This window comes from Sinocyclocheilus anshuiensis, unplaced genomic scaffold (genome assembly GCF_001515605.1).
Source record: "Sinocyclocheilus anshuiensis isolate Anshui unplaced genomic scaffold, SAMN03320099.WGS_v1.1 scaffold1913, whole genome shotgun sequence".
In the NCBI taxonomy this organism is placed as follows: Eukaryota; Metazoa; Chordata; class Actinopteri; order Cypriniformes; family Cyprinidae; genus Sinocyclocheilus; species Sinocyclocheilus anshuiensis.
Window position 1 is genome coordinate 32,740 of NW_015540969.1, and position 5,875 is coordinate 38,614.

At 39.2% G+C, this 5,875-nt stretch overlaps 1 pseudogene; it reads left to right on the forward strand.

Moving 5' to 3' along the window:
• The first annotated feature begins 323 nt into the window (after nt 1-323).
• Nucleotides 324-5,875, forward strand: part of LOC107690076 (integrin alpha-M-like) — a 29,073-nt pseudogene continuing 23,521 nt past the window's right edge.

The window sequence follows — 5,875 nt, forward strand, 5'->3', positions numbered from 1 at the left end:
GGCAAACGGCTCCAGACCAGTTCTGGACCAGGAGGAGATGGGAGAATGTAGAGTCAGAGTCTGGGCCAGTTCACCAGCAACCAAATCCAGCAGCCGAAGGACGAGATTCAGGGTCAGACAGGAGAGAGGGTCAGGCGAGGTGCAGACAGATCAAACCAGGCAATCCAAAACTCACAGTCCAGATAACAGCAAGCAGTCCAGAGAGACGAGTAGAACCCCGGGGAATCCAAACTCCAGAGTCAGTAACAATCCATTAGGTCAGCAACACACAGCTGTCCAGGATCACTGATCTGAATCTGATCCAGACGTAGTCTTTTGCAGAAATGCCAGTTCTTCAGCTGTTTGTTCAAAATGTTGCTTTTTTTCATAAACTTACCCACATTCAAGTTTTCAGGATTGTTTTCGTGCTTGTCTGTTTGTGACAATCATGGACATCAGAGAAACTTCTTCACATTACATTATCAAAAAAAAAACAAAGTACAGCCTCTGATTGTGGTTTAATATGTAAACAATAAACCCGCTAGGGTGATTCGTGGTGTCCTGTATAACCATGAAGGAGTTTATTTAGCAAAATTATAATGTCTGTGTGACTGCATCAAGTTATTATATGTTCACTCATCAAATAAATACAGACATTAAATAATAATATGAGTTTAAATTATTTCAGCTGATCTGCATGCAATTTGAATAATTCTGCTAAAAAAGCTTTTAAAAGTTATCTTTAAAAGGCTTTTCAAGTTTAAAAAGATAAGAAAAAGAGAACGAAAGAAAAGTAGTACACACACTCCCTACAGAGGCGAAGCGGAGGGGTTCTGGCACCGACCTGAAGCTCTGAGGAATCTGAGCAATCTCATCACATACAGACCAGCAGCAGCAGAATGGAGACGCACATCTGGATTCTCTTCATGTGGGGTGAGAGATTTCTTTATAAGATACAAATCATCCATTAGTAAGTAACTGTACAAAGTTCCTTGAATTATGTGTGTTGGTCTGAGTCACGAGAAGTTCATGTAAAACAATTTGTGTTCATTTAGATGTGTGTGTGTTTGAAGAATGTTTTCTTACATTTGCATTAGTTGAAGTGGAGCTCAGCTGGTGTGTGTGTTTAAGTTATGTTGTCAATAACTGCATGGTTCGTGTTCTGGAGCCAGGGCTCGTTCTCTTGAGAAAGGAACGGTGTTGTAACGCTGCTGTGTGTTGTTTTCCTGACTGTAATCACAAACACTGCGCGTCCCGGTCTTTGTGCGGGTAATGCGGCACTTCTGTTATTACGCTGTTCACTGCACCGGGAGTGATTCTAGCTCTCACATTAACTGAAGGAACTCTGTTCTGTTCTGAGAGATATCGAAACTGAAACCGTTTATTCACGCGCTGGTTCTCTCTCGAGTACGCGAAGCTTGATGTATTTAGACATGTTTAGCGACATATGTTTACATTGCTCATTGAAGCTGTGTTAGACCGAGACTGTATTTCTCTGCTCCCTGACTCAGAAATGCGTTTTTAGTGCCGGAGATCAAATTTTGATAAGGCTGTGCTCTTGCTGAGACATGTATTAATAGATGCTTCTGTATTGATAGTAGCAAATGCCGTGACGCAGTTTTGAAAAAGAAACACAGAACAGAAAAGACCATTTTAAGTTTAAAAGTTAAATAAATATTTATTTGCACCTCTTAATCACTCTGAAAATAGAAACGGAATTAAATTAGGGCTATTATTATTATTATTGAGTTTACAGGGTATGGTGGTTTTGCTGTTGTAAACACTACTGTTGTTGTAGAAAAAAATATTTCTGTCTTATTTAAAATAGAATTATATTATAATCCTGTTCTGAATTTATTAATTTTTTTAATTATAATGATGATAAAAACAGGATTGATAAGTAGCCTATAAATCGGAGGATGAGAAAATTAGTATAAGCCTGTTTTATCAGGGTTGTGATATTTATTTTTTAAGGCACTCTACGTTTTTAAAATAATGTTTATATTGCTGTGTGTAGAATGTTAGCTGCATTTTTAATATTTAATTTTAAAGAAATGTAATTTCGTCCTCCGCACTTTATTCGGGCAGGTGTGTTCACGTAGAGGTTTCTAGATTTAAATTCAAAGACACAGTATCGATAGTCTATGCATGACCTGACGTTTTATTCGTATCCAAAAGGAGGAGAAGTGAATATCTGGATGCAGTGTATGTTTAATTCATACTCGAAGCCGGAGGGCGCTCTCGTGCAGAAAATCCAAAACAGACTCATAGAAGTAATGACTTATGACGTGCAGGAAATCCCTAATATTGACAAAAGCATAGTAGCTGAGCTGAATAAAAAGCTGAAAAAAATCGTGAAGACAATAAATACACGATTGCTAAAATATAAGGTTTATGTGTGTTTTTCAAGTTATCTCCAGGTAATAAATAAACTTTATGAATAATGCAGTACTGATTGACATATCATTTAGTAGCCTATAGAAACTATACATTTCCTGCCTTATTCTGTGATAAAAATGGGGAAAAGGTGCTCGTAGTAGCCTTTTTAAACCGATCATAAAATTGTCATTAGGAAAATATTGAACAAAGATATTATAGACCCTTGCTGCAGCTAACCTTACTTCCACAGGCTACAAACAGCAATATAAACAACAGCTGTGCATGCTCTCTTGTATAATAATAATAATCTAATAATATAAGTATACAAGCACACCGCTCCGCTGAGAACTGCACTTACAGGTGACACAACACTGGCAGCCACGGACGTTATGAAGGCATCCTGGTAATGCGCTACATTAAAGGTTTCTGAACGTGAGGGATAGTACCTGATGAGATCGTCAGGTGAAAGGTCATCATCATGTGGATAATTTTATTTACGACTAAATTATTATTCATTCATTTTACTAATAGTTAGATTGGGCAGGCCTTCACAAAATGATGTTTAATTACAAAAAAAAAAAAAATGCCTTGACAAAAGGGCACTTTGGGCATCAAGGAGAAAAGGGGCAGGTGCTCAAGCACCCCCCTCACCCCCCTCTGCACGTGCCAGTACCCATCGCACCCCCCTCTGCACGTGCCTGATGCACACACTCACTGCTGTTTTCTCTTGATGTTGCAGCATGTTGATGGTTGTGATTGTTTCATTAGTTTAATGTCAGACTGCAGATGAATGATGCTGATGTCTGTCTGTGCACATGTCTAGGTAGAGACAGACTGGGATGTTATTGTTCTAAGAATGAACATTATGCTATGTTCTGGTAATGTTTTCAGCGGCAAGTTTTATTTTAGTTCCCAGAATGTTCTGCTAAAAGGTAGGATAACATTCTCTAAACACATTCTAAAAATGTTTATTGATAACATTGTTAGAACATTATCCTCTAACATTTTAATAAAGCTTCCCATCACACTAGATGTGGACTTACATTGCTCAGAAGTCACATTTTCTTTGAAAGTGAAAACCTTTCAAACAAACCTTTGTTTGATGTCAAGCTCCAGATTAAATAACTCCAAAAACAGCTTCCAGCATTACCAGCTTCACTTATAAAACAGATTGACTTTTTTGTCAAACATTTACAGATGTTCTTATTGAGATTAACAGAGGTTTAGATGTTGATGTCTGTTTGAAAGTAATAGTTTGGCTTGACGTCAGACTTTTCTCCTACACTAAAGACTCTGGGACTCTCATATCTGTCTCCTTTAAGGCTTTAGAAGAGATCTCAACAACTTTACAAAGTGTGCACCAAGTCAAGTACTTGACAGGTACTAAATGACGTAAAAACAATCCAAAAATTCAGAGTTTAAGGCTATATTAAGAGTGAAATTATGCAGAAATAAAGATGATGTTACTCTTGTTGACACACAATAAGAGAATACAGCTCTAAAGGTTATAGCGCACATCATTTGTTGTTGGAAACAGTAATGTACCCGAAAACTTCATCAAAACTGACTTCACAGAATGATTGAAGTCACATTAAATGGCTTATGACTCAGTCCTTGACTAATTTGATTATTAACACTGATTTTATGATATAAATGTTTGAGCTCATATTGAGACATTTGACTTGGTGCACACTTTGTAAAGTTGTTGAGATCACCTCAATATCAGAGGAGACAAATGTGAGAGAAAAGTGTAAGAGAAAAGTCTGAGCACAGTGTGTGATGATGATGAGATCTCGTCTAAAGCTTTAAAGGAGACCATCGTGAGAGTGATAGACGTTTTGTCTCAGGAGACAAGTGTGAGAAACAGGAGACTCAAGCAAAAGTCTCAGTTTGATAATAAGTAAGCTCATTTCTGTCTAGGATAAATATTTGAGATGTTAAAGAGATCACTCTTTTGATTTTTTCTTTCCTCTGGGGTGTGCTGCTGTCACAATCACCAGCTGGAGTGCCCTTGATGGCCACCAGAGGGCACTTCACCCTAGACTTTTGCCATTCCATCAAAGACTACATCCCCCATGATCCTCTGCCCTGTTTCATCATCGCTGATAGTCTACAGGTGTCACTCATTAGCCTCATTAGCTCACCCTATATAAACCCGGTTCACACTGGCATTGATTTCTAAGTCTTGCTAGTGTCAACTGTGTTTCTAAGCCTTGTTTCTTCCATGTCTTGGTTTCTGCTCTTGTTACGCTGCCTGTTTTTGGATTAGCCTTTAGCCTGTGATTTTTGCTCTGTTGTTATTGTCTGGACTGATACCTCTGTATATGATTGTGGATTACCCCTTCATTAAATATATTGCCTTTGGATCCTCTACCTTCGTGTCACCGTGCAGTTCATGACTGCTGCATACTGTATACAGTGCTGAGAAATTTAAACTAGTAACAGTTTAAAACTAGCACTAAGTATTGACATCGAGGTTCAACTGCTCCTCGGACAGCAGGAGTTTGAGTCTGACTGAAGGTACTTTCCTGCTCCTGTTCTCCTCCTGCTTCTCCTGCTGGTTCCTGCCTCTCATTCTACTGTCCTGACCATTAAAGGTGAAAAACCTGGATGTAATAAAAGAAGGAAAGAGCCACTGAGTGATAAAATGCTCCTGTACTGGAGTCTTGAAAGAGGTTACAGCGAGACAAAGAGATCTCCCATATTTCTCACAACACATTCTCAAGACCAGAAAGAATCATTTAGAAAAGTCTCACAAGCGTCTCCTGACGTCTCAGCAGTGTCTCTCGCTTCTCCAGCGTCTCTTTCAGAGGCCTTCAACATCGACACCGAACATCCACTGAGATTTAACGGCACGCCAGAAGATTTCTTTGGTTACAGCATTTATCAGACTGAGTTTGGAAACCAGAAACAGTGAGTCAGACACACACTGGTTGCTAGGGTGTTCTGTGTGGTTGCTAGGTGTTTTCTTGTGTGTCTGATTGATTGTGTGATGTGTTTCTCAGGATCATTGTTGGAGCTCCATTAGAAGGAAACTCAACAGGGGAGATGTACAGCTGCTCTGCAGATCTGCAGTCCTGCAAACGGCTGCAGCGGCCAGGTATCAGCTTCACAGCCCATCTATCAGTGACTGCTGTGGACTTTCACTGCTTTATACTGAGCTGATGACACTCCTCTCTCTCTCTCTCTGCTGGGGTTTGACAGGTTCAGAGAGTATTATATCATTAGAAATCTGCTGAATAGTGTGTCGTCTGGAGCCGATCCCAACGCTCGGAAAGCTCTGGTGATCATCACAGATGGAGAGCCCACTGAATCTGATGATAATAATGTCCTCAACAGATGTGATGAGCAGAATATCCTCCGCTATGTCATCGGGGTGAGTTTGCTTAAAGCTCAAGCATGTAATTTATTCTGTATAATCAGATAGTTTGGTGATTTTATGTCACAAGTCACAGAGAAATTACATTTACATTTAGTCATTTTGCAGACGCTTTTATCCAAAGCAACTTACAAATGA